Genomic DNA, 14145 nt, shown 5'->3' on the forward strand with positions numbered 1-14145 from the left:
GTGTCGGGTTGGTGGTTTGAAAGGGGGTGTGTACACGGGTGGGAGCCGTGTATAAGGGAGTGTTGTTGGTTGTTGCTTAAGTCGGGTTTTTAAATGGGTAGCTCGGGTTTTGTATAATCGGGTTTAATATCGTAATTCTTTAATAATGATAAATAATTAAATAATAATAAAATAACATATTTAATAATTAATGAAAGATTATAATATGTATATTAGGTGACGATTTGTGAAAAAGGTATATTTGGAATCGGTTGCTTGATTATTGGATTGCTTTAAGCTGCTTAATCGGATTTGCTTGCCAGGTAGGTTAACTACTCAACTTTACTATATTGGTAATTGGAGAATTATTGGAAGATGAATTATTGTTGCTATTGTTGTGTTGAGCACATCGTCGTAATTATTTTCTTGAGCATATTGATATCATTGTTGCCTTATGATCGTGTTATTATCTTGTTGGTTGGTTCTTTGTGTTGATTGATTGTGAAAAGGTTAGCATTGAGATTGGCATTGCTATTGAGATTGTTTGGTCGGTCAGGCACGGGATTGAGCCATGGTCTTGTACAATTATGGTCGGTCAGGCACGGGGATGTGTAAGTGTCGTGGTCCTGTACGCATGATGGTCGGACATGCATGGTGGCGTTAGGAGTAGGCCATGGACCTGAGGAGTACACCATGATTGGTGTCAGTTGTGTTGAACGGTTGGTTGAGGCCTATGATGGTTCCCACGGTTGAGCCGTGTGCATGTGTGCGATGGACTTGGTTTGAGCCTTTAACGTATCGTATTGTATTTGTTATTTGGTTTTCCTATTCAACCTCACGGTTGACTGTGTATTCGTGAACACCTGTGATGAACCATAATGGGGAGCAGATATTGCAGGTCTTAAAGATTAGCTGACTTGGGAGCTTATGGGAATGCGTGAGGGATTTGTAATACCCCCATCTATCAAGGAGCCTTAACAAGACCTTCTTAGTATACAAGGGCGTTACTATCTCGGTTGCCCGAGGTCAGTAATAATCAAATGTCGATAAAAGAACAATTATATTAATTACAAGTGATTTAACCAAACAACTGATACAAAAGATACAACTCGTGATAACTATCAACTAGGTGAAACTATCTCTGTCATGACTCATGATAGACTCGTCCCTCCAAGCACCTAGCTAAGATCCATACATCAACCTGCTAAGACTGACTGCTCACCATAGTGGATCATGGCAGACACAAAACAAAGAGACAACATAACAAAACCAGACAAGGTCAGCAACTGAGGTAACAAGTACAAAGGTAGACTCAAGACAAATACAGCAATACACACACACCACCTCCTTCAACCAACCACACACCTCTGACTGCCCGAAGGTCCAGTCCTGCCAGTGGGGGATCGCAGCCATTCCCACCTAAGCCCCGCTCATCAATCCGAGCGATAACCCATGTTCCTTAATGTGCACATCCCTTCTGTGGCGGGTTCCACATAAGGCGAATCAAGGGCGTGAAGCCACTCTGTAGTTACCCGTATCTGTCGATATTGGCATCTTTAGAAATCCCGACTGACACCCGATGATGATAGGACGACATGTACACAACTATTCGACTTAGTCATTATTCCCTGCTCATTTTCGATGTAGAATAGGCGTTATCGACGAGGAATTTAATTAATTTAAATGAAATTTAAATTAGTTTTCACATTTCAAATGAATTCATTTTATTTTACCTTAATTTGAATTTATTTATCCATATTTATTTTTATTGAAAATAGAATAAATATTATTTTTCGTCGTTTAGTTTATTTTGATTTGAAAAATCATTTTAAATTGCATTTTAAATCTCGATTAGAAAAACTCGAGTTTCGTTACGATCTTTAGCTCGAAGTAGCTCGATTTGGAGCTCGATTTTGAGCTCATATTGATCCGATTTTCAGACAGATTTCTAACCCATTTTCATCTACATAGAGTCTAGTATTTAAATATCCTTGCTCGCAATCCAACCTACCATTTTTAGCCCACCTTATACCTCCCATCGACACAACTACCCAAATCAAGTCCGAGCCTCGACCTTTGCTCACTTACGGTCGGATCGACCTACCCTGGGCCTTGAAGCTCGAGCTCGAACCAACACCTATCCAAAATAGACACTCAAGCCTACCCACTAAGCCTTATCCAGTTAAAAATAACAGTCAAATACTACTCCTAATTCGTTGCCAAAACCGTGAATTACAACTTCTAAGAAGTTGTTATTCTTCCTTCCATAAATTCAATCGAAATCTTCCAATTCTAGTAGGAAACCTATCTATAATATTAGTAAGACTAGTTAATATAATTTGAGGAGCTTCCAATTCAGAAAATAACCATAAAAGGCCTCCAAAATTTTGGACAACACAAACTGCCAAAAAAGAGTTTATTTCGCTTTCCTAATTTCAATCCAATCTTTCTTTAAGGTAAAATATTTGTCGGTATCTTTTCCATACCTGATAAATTTATATTTTAGGAAGTTACAACTCATTAAAATAAGCTCGTAAATCTCGTTCACATTGCTTATTCCAAACGTGTGAGAGTAAGACTTCCTTACTTTCAATAATTCAATCGAATCTTTTCTTTTGTTAAGAGAATGTATCTGAGTCTGGAAGGAGTTTAAAATTTGGAAAATACTCTTTATTTTTTTGTGTGAACCATCCAAACCACCTGAACCCTTCTCCAAGCAAGCCTTTCACTATAAATACCCTTCATTCAAAAGGATTGAAAAGCGAATACAATTCAAAGTTTAAACCCTCATCAAATCACTAGACACCGAGACACAAACCCTAAAATTTCGTGCCTCAAACCCTAAAACGACCTGACCTAAATCCCAGATCTAAAAAGTAGACTCTCTTAGGTTTCTAAAAAATCTTTCGGATCTAAAATCGGATTAGTAACGAATTCACAAAGCTAAAAACAAAATCAACCTTCATTTTCTAAGAAGATTTCGGTTTTGCAAACAAACTCGTCGAAGGCGGCCCCTCAAGACAATATCTACAATCGATTATGACACGAAGACTTTGTCAAAGATACATGTAGGTTGAGGGTGCAATAATACCTTTTTTTTCCTCCTTTATTTCGTTTTCTTCAATTATTATCATATATTGTTTATATTGTTGACTATCTCGTTTGCATGTTGATTTCGATATTATAATGATATAATTTATGTATGTAGGCGGAGAGGATATCATGTGTTGTTGTTAGTGCCAATGGATGAATTATATTACATGTGGATTTGTTTTCTGTTAGGAATTAAAATAATTTCTGACAATCTTGTTGCACATATCGCATGTTTATTTCAATTAAGCATAGAACTTGTTTAATTATTCTCTTTTGTTAGATCTATCTTAGAATTTGTTTAGATCTGATATTTTTGGCATGTTAACATATAAAAGATGAAATCTTTTTTATTAATTCACATGTTTTGCTTTAATTAATTGGATATGATTAATTAGAATTGCATGAAATCACATGAATAGAATTGCTTGTGTTGATTTGTTTTTCCCATATGTTTGAATCCTTCATATGTCACGTTTTCTTCTAAGACTAAGAATTAGTCTTATTTTCACATGATTACTCACATGTCTAATTTAGTTATGAAATAATTAAAGTGAGGATTGCATGTTTGTTTTAATTAGATTAATTATGAAGTAACTTAATCTAACTTGACTGTTTATCACATGTCACATGAATGAAACCCGACTTGACTTAGAATAGGTCTTGCACGATCCCAAATTGACCGAATAGGTCTCGGCCAACCTCATTATGCGTGCCCTCCTTGGTTTGCTCTTTTGCATTCGTTTGTTGTTTGATTTGTAATTGTTATTGTAATTGTTATGCAACTAATGTTTGCTAATCTATCTTATGCTAAAGATAAGTAAACTTTCTTCTCTATCTCCTTTTTGTTTGTTTACTAGAATAGTTAATGAACTTCACATGCTAAATAACTCGACGAAGTTTAATTGCATTAAATCGACATAGAATTGATGTCACATGCTAGGGTTTTAAAACAACGATTGCATATATGAACTCGTAGCCAATATAGCCATTGTTTTCTATTAGTAGAGACCGTTATTGCAACGGGCGGGGTTGGGTGTTAATTAAAGAATTTAATCAAACATCCTAACAGGTAAACTCAAACGAACCTAAATCTCTACTTGGTTTCTAAATTCCATTTAAAAATTTATTGGCGATTCTAAATCACATACTCTCACGTGGATGTAAATTTCCCTTGTCCATACACTCCCGCAAGTGACTCCACTCAGCCGAGGACGCACCTCGAGAACCACAGACCATCATTCACAATCAGCTGTACAATCAATCATCACCAACTATCAAATCCAACACGATGCTGATCAATCAACCATAACCAACCAAAAACAAAGACGCTAAACCAACTATACAACAACAATAGACCCTCTAGACAATCAACAGAATTAAGTAGGCGAACCTACCTTTAGCAAACCGCAGCGATTCCGCGTCTGATCACTAGATAACAATCAACCAGCAAAACCACCTATAACAGCCATCATAACCATCTATTACTACTTCCACAATCATAACTGAAATCAAGGATGACGATGATGACGATGACAACATACCTATACAAAGCAATCCAGCGCCAAGACTGCTGCCCGACTCAAGCATCCCATCCCCATGGTGCAAACACTCTCAAAGACCACAAGGAGATGATTCATGGTGAAGGAGAAGAGGAATGACGACATTTAGGTTTAGGAAGAAAGGTAGAGAAATGATTTGGGTTTCACGATTTACGATTTATAATTCCCCGTTGAACTCACGTTACTCGATCGAGTAACACACTTACTCGATCGAGTGACCTCTACTCAATCGAGTTCCCAAGCTACTCGATCGAGTAGCCTTTGCTAGATCGAGTAACACAAACTCAAAGGTTCACAATGTCACAAGGCTTAACTCGTAAGGTTTCCGAAGGTTAAGATAGGTGTCCAAGGTTGGTCAACGTCGGTCAACGGGTCTCTAGAAGGATGGGTATTACAGTCTTCCCCCCTTAAAAAGAACTTCGTCCCCGAAGTTCAACTCATCCTCCCCCCATGTCACCAAGCAAATGGAACTAAGGCAAACTACCACTATCCATCTCGGCACGACCCAACACAACCATTCATGAATACCACCCCGACATGATTGTTCATCAACCATCATCATCATCTACCTTAGCACACAGTACACAACACGATTTCCTATTAAACCGTCAAACACACATCACAAACAAGAGCAACCAACTCAACTATCACCTCCACTTAACTCATGTCAAATACTTGTTAACAATCATCAGTTACCAAACACTCAAAAGCAGTAGAGTATCGATCACTTACATACAACAACTACTCGTCAACAATCATCAATTCGTCCGTCACTTACATTAATTCTTTTAAGTCATCTCTATTACTCACACATGTAACAACAATTCAATTATTATAACAACTACCATTCAACTATATAACAACTTCGTGAACAAAAATTTGAAAACGAGCTATAACAACATAACAGATTTATTCAACAATATAACAATCACTCCCAATTACTGAAACAACCATCCAAAATACCATAAGATTGTCATACTTTAGTCATAATTACGTCATTTTCCCATGCGACATTACTCTTCCCCTCTTAAAAGGAACTTCGTCCCCGAAGTTCACCATCAAAACAACTTTTAATTATTCCGCAAGGCAATAAATTTTTATTCCATATTGACATTACGATCAAATCATATTATACATTGATACTCACAATGACCATGACACATCCTTGACATTACATAGATATGATCCACTTATATGAAACCATCGGATTAGTGAACCACACAATTACGCATTCTGCCATCCATTATTATACATGACACCAATTGATTTCTTATGCGACTATACAAATTATGCAATAATAATTATAACCATTATTAAACATTGCACTTGAGACAAATTGATCTAGTATGCAAAAGTGTATGAATCAAACCCATATTGTATTAACCACATCTACGTATAACTTCATAAATCATACTGGACATACGAAAATGTTGTCACTCACCAAAACAAGGAACATCTATGACAAAAACCACCAACTTGAAGATACAAACAAACGTTGAAATGAAATAAACATCCTATAGGGGTACTCGATCGAGCTTGAGGGTTACTCGATCGAGTTCATCAGCTACTCGATCGAGTACGTCGAGATTAGAATGCATCATTAAACCACTCCTGCAGTTACTCGATCGAGTAGCCACAGGTCGATATTGCCCAAATTACTACCTCGTGAAGCTAGGGAATCATGCACATAAGTCAGAAATCCATTTCCGACACAAGCAACCTGCATAGTAAGTCCGAAAATAATCCAATATACGGCCTTATGGCCACGATACAAACCAAAGTCTAACGAAAGTACTAACAAATCAAGTGCTAATGAACCAACAAACCACCAAACCGAGTACTAGCTATGACAAATCCACGGGAACGAGTATACATAAAACAAGACCAAAGAAATAAGCATTACTCCACGGCATGCTCATCCATCTCCTCATCGCACCACCGCCTCCGGATGTGCCCGCTCCAGCTGTACCCTCACCCGCGATGCCTCTAATGCCGGAATCTGCTCCCACTCGCCATGGTGCCAAGCAACCGTAAGGGTAACTCAGAGGCTCTCCCCAAGTAGTTCGTTCCATGCCATCGGAGTGAAAGACCCCGCTGTCATCTCCAACACCTCTCCACCACACCAGCTGGGCTGCCTCGGTCCCAATGCCCTAAACATACGCCATCTCATTGAGGTTCCGGAGTGTCAAGGTGGCAGACACTCTCTCCGTGAGCTCACTCACCCTCATCTCAGGTCTGAAGAACGAAGGATAGCTGGGAAACTGATGTTGTGGAGGCTCTGGCTGCTGTGGCTGAGTCTCCGTGACTCTCTCCCTCACCCATCTCGGACCCCTCCCCACTCTATGTTGCCGAGACTCAGGTCTAGCCTGATCCCCCTTCGTCGGCTCCGGCATCACCTCCAAAATATCATCATCAATGAGATAAATTTGCCGCGCAAGAGCCTCCTCCTCGTCATCAGAATCCGCTGCCACTACCGCCGTCGCCAAGGGCTCAGTCGCAGGAAGGTGCTCGGGGTCGGGTATCCTCTCCAGCTCATCCCCCAAACTCTTCAGGCCAACCCACCACCCTCCAAGATTCTCAACCATTTCTGGTCGAGAAAGTACTCGCGGTCCAAGGTAGGCACAGACGGGGCCAAAGGTGTATAGGCCGAGGAGGCCTCAAAGGCGGTCAACCGCTCTGCCAACCGTGTGGTAATGGCACCGCAGCTTAAGAAACGGGTCTCAAAAGTGGCCATCAAAGCTAGGCTAGTACAAACTATGGTCGGGGCACTGAAAGAGACTCTCGGGGCTCGGGTGGGGGTTAAGGTAGGCAACAAACAACATCACCTCATGTGAGTTAAGCTTACTCACATCCCTCCGGTCATAGAGTGGGTAAGTCAAGGCACGAAGAAAGATCTTCAAGGTAATATATTGCACATCATTAATTAACATGTTGCTAGAGGTGGGGGCGTTCTTACCGGTAAAGCAAGGCATGTAACTACTGACTCCACACTCAGTCAGGGTGTCCCTAAGGACTCTCTTCTCCGGTTGGGCAGGGCCAAGGTGGCTAGCAAACAAGTCCATGGTCAAGATAAAACTAGTGTTCATGAGTCAAAATTTGACGGTCTTAGCCGTCGCATCATAAAGGAAAGAACTCATGAACTCCAAGGTCAAGAAGGCATAGGAATGTTTCCTAAGATGGTACAAACCGGTCAAACCCAAGGTCTTAAATATGTGCCTCACATCTGTCTCTACCTTAAGGTCCTCTAATATGGTAGTGTCGATACAACGGGTTGGTTTCATACGACGCTTTTGTAACTCGACAAAGGCCACTCTTTGCTTGAAGTCGGCAAAGACAACAGTGGGGTACTCAGGCACTGGTGGGACATTGGGTCCCTGATTCCCCTCACCAACCTCAGGCTCAGAAGCCCTCCCCCTCTTACTCTAACGGGTACCAACTGCAGGTCTCGGCATCTTTTTCAACACATGTCTTTAGGCACACAAACAACACTTACTTGAAGATACAAAATAAATTGTTTATGCATGCTCATGGAAGAAGAAACAACTAGGTACACACTTTCACCAAAACAATCCAAAAGATTTAGACATATACTTCCAAAATTCTTGTGAGACGGTCTTTATAGCTATCAAAATATGAAAATTGTTACATCAAAGAACAACCAATTGCCAAATTATAGCATTAATCTTTTCAAAAGAGTTTCACAAATAGATATTCATCAAAAGAATTGGGGCGAATTTCAGTTTAGGGCACTTTTAAGACGGAGTGTTAAGACAAAATTTTGGGTAAAACTAGCCAAAATCAACACTAAACATGATACCCATAACATACATCACTCAATTTTCCCCCTTTCATATGCAAAAGACAACCAAAAATTCAATTTGAATCCCAAACCCTAGAAATTTCGGCTCCCACATACACCCATATTGATTCGATTTTTCTACTTCTAGCATCAATAATCAACAATCTAAAGCAATTATACCATGTTACAACAATTATAAGCAAGAATACATGTATATAAATCGAATTTTTTCAGAAAACACCAACACTTTATATGATTCTAATCGATTAAAAACAAAGAAAAGGATGGACATTCTTACCTTGAATGATTAGCAAGTGAAAAGGACGAATTAAACAAGAAGAAGACTAAGAAATCAAGCACAAAATCACCAAGTTTTGAGAGTAAAGAGAGAGAGATTGATGAAATTAGGGTTTTGTAAAAGAAAGAATGAAGAGGAAAAGAAATTGGGAAAGGTATATGAATCCCGTATAAACCCGTGTACTGTAGGACTTACTCGATCGAGTAAGTAAGGTACTCGATCGAGTGGCCTCTACTCGATCGAGTTGGAGCTACTCGATCGAGTTTCCGCCGGCAGTTCCAACTTTCTCGATCTTATATCTCCTCAACTAGATCGAGTAAGGTCTACTCAGTTGAGTAGGTACTTGTAATCGGTCAAGTAAGGTTAGGTACATGGTCCTAAAAAAAAATTACGAGTTTAGTTAATGATCCCTGCAAAACAACAACTCGTGTCGATTCCAAATTACATTTGGAAATCATCACAGATTATTTCATCCAATCACGACACATTATTACTACTCGATCGTAACACAACTATTTCACCTGAACATTATACACATCATTTCATCCTATGACAATCATTATGCAAGGCAACCCGCTATAATACCAACTTATATACATATATAATCAACTCATTACTTCACAATTGTTTACACATTTGCAAATTCAACTATCCGACATATATGTACACGACACAAAACATCCATTGAGCCATAACTATGACATCTTACTCAAATTTGATAAACCTCCAAACATGTCACAACAATTCATCAACCAAATATCTAACATAATCATGCTATATCACAAAGTACACAACAACATTCATCCATCGCAATTCCAATTACTACTTGACAAACACTATCAACTAGTACAAGACTTACAACTCGTTATTATTATCATATAAAAAGACTTACAAATCCCTTTATAAACTAGTACGCATACAAAGATTTACAACTCATTATTATCACCACATTATCCAATATTATCATGCAACTATCAGTACTTTCACCATTTTTACCACATCCACACACACTTCCACTCAACCACAAATCTTCACAGCTCATCATCACGAATTACACGCACTAAACATTACCACATACTCCATCACAGTTGTTTCTACTTATCTATCATACACACTATGCACATAATTCCTGACTCAATATCCCCAGACTCGGTGACTGGCTTAAGCATAATGGGGACGTCATTTTGAAATGAGGGTGCCTACTCACCCAAAATCAAGCATCAGTTGGGGCTCCCAACATACATACACCAGGTTCATTTTATTAGACTCACTACGTTCATTGGGCTCATTAGTTACAGGTTCCAAAATGGTCGCTCTGATACTACTTTGTAACATCCCCATCTATCAAGGAGCCTTAACAAGACCTTCCCTAGTATATAAGGGCATTACCATCTTGGTTGCCCGAGGTCAGTAATAATCAAATGTCGATAAAAGAACAATTATATTAATTACAAGTGATTTAACCAAACAACTGATACAAAAGATACAACTCGTGATAACTATCAACTAGGTGAAACTATCTCTGCCATGACTCGTGATAGACTCGTCCCTCCAAGCACCCAGTTAAGATCCATACATCAACCTGCTAAGACTGACTGCTCACCATAGTGGATCACGCCAGACACAAAAGAAAGAGACAACACAACAAAACCGCACAAGGTCAGCAACTGAGGTAACAAGTACAAAAGTAGACTCAAGACAAATACAGAAATACACACACACCACCTCCTTCAACCAACCACACACCTCTGACTGCCCGAAGGTCCAGTCCTGCCAGTGGGGGACCGCAGCCATTCCCACCTAAGCCCCGCTCATCAATCCGAGCGATAACCCATGTTCCTTAATGTGCACATCCCTTCTGTGGCGGGTTCCACAGAAGGCGAATCAAGGGCGTGAAGCCACTCCCACAAGTGACTCCACTCAGCCGAGGACGCACCTCGAGAACCACAGACAATCATTCACAATCAGCTGTACAATCAATCATCACCAACTATCAAATCCAACACGATGCTGATCAATCAACCACAACCAACCAAAAACAAAGATGCTAAACCAACTATACAACAACAATAGACCCTCTAGACAATCAACAGAACTGAGTAGGCGAACCTACCTTTAGCAAACCGCAGCGATTCCGCGTCCGATCACAAGATAACAATCAACCAGCAAAACCACCTATAACAACCATCATAACCATCTATTACTACTACCACAATCATAACTGAAATCAAGGATGACGATGATGACGATGACAACATACCTATACAAAGCAATCCGGCGTCAAGATCGCTACCCGACTCAAGCATCCCATCCCCATGGTGCAAACACTCTCAAAGACCTCAAGGAGATGATTCATGGTGAAGGAGAAGAGGAATGACGACATTTACGTTTAGGAAGAAAGGTAGAGAAACGATTTAGGTTTCACGATTTACGATTTATAATTCCACGCTGAACTCGCGTTACTCGATCGAGTAACACACTTACTCGATCGAGTGACCTCTACTCGATCGAGTTCCTAAGCTACTCGATCGAGTAGCCTCCGCTAGATCGAGTAACACAAACTCAAAGGTTCACAACGTCACAAGGCTTAAATCGTAAGGTTTCCGAAGGTTAAGATAGGTATCCATGGTCAGTCAACGTCGGTCAATGGGTCTCTAGAAGGACGAGTATTACAGATTTGGCCAATCTACCTAGAAGTCTAGACCACGTAGATGATTTAATCCACTTGTTTATCTTCCATTGCCAGTTGCATATAGTTTTATATTTCGTTTTAGTTTGGTTAAGTTGTAATAATATATAATCGCTAAAATTTTAATTAAAGTACTTTGGTTTGTTGTACTTTGTTATTCACTATCTCGGGAAACCGAGATGGTAACAGTCCTATTTATCTCTTAGATAAATGGGGGTGTTACATTAGTAAAATGGTGTGCGGGATTTAGCAATTACGTTTTAATTTTGCTTTGTAGCGGTTGGCTTTAGCTCTCGTAAAACGGTCCCAATCTTAATAATTCGATTCATAAATAATATAAGCTTTTTGAACTGACCCGACCTATTCTAATCCGACACGAAATTTGTATTATCCCATATTCACTAATAATAATCATTTATTCTTAAATAATTTCATAGCAACGCACGTTAAACTCACTTGAAATCGAAATAACTCGATCTAACTTGGATACTTACAAACACAAATGATCCGCACCCAAATTGACTAGATGTGCACCTAATCTGACTGATATGTTTGTCAGGTTTAGTTAGCCTATACCTGTAAAACAGCTCGAGTGGGCGGGTTATAGGTTCAGGGAAAAGACAATCATTATGGCCACCAACCCATCACCAACCTCACTGCCACCAACCGACCACCCGTCCTCCCTATCTCCTCTCTGTTCTTCCCTTCCTCTTTCCCCTCTCCCTTCTTTCTACGATCTGCCATCACCGCTATCCTCTGCCACGCAACTCCCATTTTCCTATATTGGTGCATCAATTGTTATCGTCAAATTTATTAGTTTTACTTTGGTCAATTAATTGAATAATCGGAAAAATCACGTGGTACCCTTGAGATTTGTCACTTTGCACGAAATGCCCTTTTTTAACCGAAAAACTTCAAGTGACCATAACTCGTATTTCCGAATTCATAAGACGACGTTTTTTTTTTCCAAACTGGCCGTCTGCTCGAGAATTACAATTTGAAAAAAAAAAAGTGTTGCAATCGGAACTCATAGGTAAGAGATATGGTCACTCAAACCTTAACCAATGGAAAATACTTAGACATACAATAAGCCGAGTAACGTATTCCAAATGCAACAATTTTTTTCTTTTTTCAAATTCCAACTCTCGAAAAGACGAACAGTTTGGAAAAAAAATCGTCGTCCTCTAATTTCGTAAATACGAGTTATATGACTACTTAAAGTTTTTCGGTTCTAAAAAATGGACATTTCATGCAAAGTGACAAACCTCAAGGGTACCACATGAATTTTTCGTTGAATAGTTACTTATATCTTATTTCAATTTGGTGTTTAATTAGCAACAAACTATGAAGTGAGTATTAACTTTACTTACGTCAATTCACTATTTTGTAATGATATTTAAATTAACCTTGCAAACTTATGACTAGTTTTTACACCCGTGCATAATGCACGGGTTCAAAAGGAGATGACAATTTCAAAAGGGTGAGTTGTTGTTACTTAAGCAAGAATATAGGTGGTGTTCAAGTCGAGAAAGAGTGGTACACCTTGGATCTAATTTTCGTTTTTTTTGGTTACTGCTTAAATGGTTAATTGATGTACATGATGTGAATATTCAACAACAATATTTGTTGTCTTATTTCTCTTTTCTAAATCAAAAATAATTATTTTCTCAAGTTTTTAACTTGTGTTTTAATTATCATCTATATTGGAATTAATAAGTTGTTTGTAATATCATAAATAGAGTTACTTGTTCTGAATTTCATTGCATTTATAATGGAGATTCTCAATTTCATGGATTATTATGTTGGAAAAGAAAGGTGTGGCAATGCATTGTTGTAAAATTTAATCACAAATCTGGTCTTGATGAAATTTAATCACCAATTTATGTTTCAAAACTTCTTAAAAATACAAATACTTTAACTTAAATGTCAATGCATTGTTTAATTGAATACTTTACATAAAGTGTATTAAAAAACCAAAAGGGAAAATAACTATAAACCATAAAACTCTAATAAATCAGATGTGTTTGATTGAAAATCATGATTAAGGGAATGAGATCGAGTTACAATAGCATAAACCATCGCAAAATGGCCTCAATTAATTAATGACAAAATAACAAAATACCCGCAGTTGATGTAGTTATTCATTGTCATACTTTGAAAATTATTACACTTTTACTATTGTTACAATGGAATTGTAATTAGAACCTCAACATGAAAGAATTCATGCTTTATTGATTATAATATGAAAATACACCTGTCATTCTGCTTAAACCAAACTCACAAAATTTAACATTTGTTAGTGGCAATCAAATTAATCAAATCAGAATTATTAACCTAAATGAGAGTCAAATGGAACAAATGCCTAGTTTCAAAGGTCGAAACTCCTGACGCATCCAAACCTGGAAATCCAAACACTTTTATTAGTAACTAAAAATCTCATATTTACAATACATCAACTGAAAAAATTAATTTAGGCCAAAAAAAATATCTTAAACTGTAAAATAACACTATATTGGAAATCAAAGTATTTTGAATGAGAAATATAACTTCGTCAACCTAAGTTAGGATATGGAAATATAAATATATTAAAAAAAAAATAATTAACAAAAATATTGGCAAAGAGAATATGATAATGAAATAGGGAAAAAAAAAATGTATCTATACATTGTTTAAGACACCAAATATTTGGGCACGCCTCTTCCTCTTCCCTAATATTAAAACATAAAAA

Source organism: Silene latifolia, chromosome 11 (genome assembly GCF_048544455.1).
Source record: "Silene latifolia isolate original U9 population chromosome 11, ASM4854445v1, whole genome shotgun sequence".
Taxonomy (NCBI): Eukaryota; Viridiplantae; Streptophyta; class Magnoliopsida; order Caryophyllales; family Caryophyllaceae; genus Silene; species Silene latifolia.